The sequence below is a fragment of the Calidris pugnax genome, unplaced genomic scaffold (genome assembly GCF_001431845.1).
Source record: "Calidris pugnax isolate Ruff unplaced genomic scaffold, ASM143184v1 scaffold22, whole genome shotgun sequence".
In the NCBI taxonomy this organism is placed as follows: Eukaryota; Metazoa; Chordata; class Aves; order Charadriiformes; family Scolopacidae; genus Calidris; species Calidris pugnax.
Genome location: NW_015090763.1, coordinates 362,810 through 363,462, shown reverse-complemented (window position 1 = coordinate 363,462; position 653 = coordinate 362,810).

The following is a 653-nucleotide window of genomic DNA, read 5'->3' as shown; positions in this document are numbered from 1 at the left end:
GCAGCGGGATGCTGCGCTTGGAGGAAGGGAGGGAGCATCCCAGCCACTCGCCTTGGCTTCCCAATCCATGGAGTGTGGGGAGCCTGTGGCTGCATCCTTCAGCCCGTCCTGCTTGCCCTCATCCCATCCCCTTTGCTGAACCCCCTTGTGCTCTGGGTGTGTGTCCCTCTGGAGCCCTGAGCAGCATCTGAGCCATATCCTGTGCATGAATCCCTTCCCCATGGCTGTCCCAGGGGCTGTGGGGTCTGGGGGTGGCCAGATTCAGCCCCCTCCCCCCCCTCCCCGTGAGCCGAACCATGCAGGGATGGGGATTTCCATGATTTACACTTTCATCTCCTTTTTGGGGGGGTACATGGTGGCTGCAATGCGGTGTTTTGGGGTGGCACGATGCCCTGGAGTGGGGTACCCTGCCCCCCTGTGCTTGGGCACCTGCTGCCATTGATGCCACCTCTCAGCCTGGGGTGCAGCCCTGTTTGGGGGTCAAGGGACATGCTGGGGACACCCTCTGGCAAGCTTGGTGTCCCTCTGGGTGAGGGACAAGGAGGGGATCATTAGGGGGTGGTGAGTCGCAGGGTCCCAGCAGACCAGAATTTGGGGGGGGAGGAGGGGGGACAGGGGTTTGGGGGCTCCCCAGCACCCCCAGAGCTGCCCAG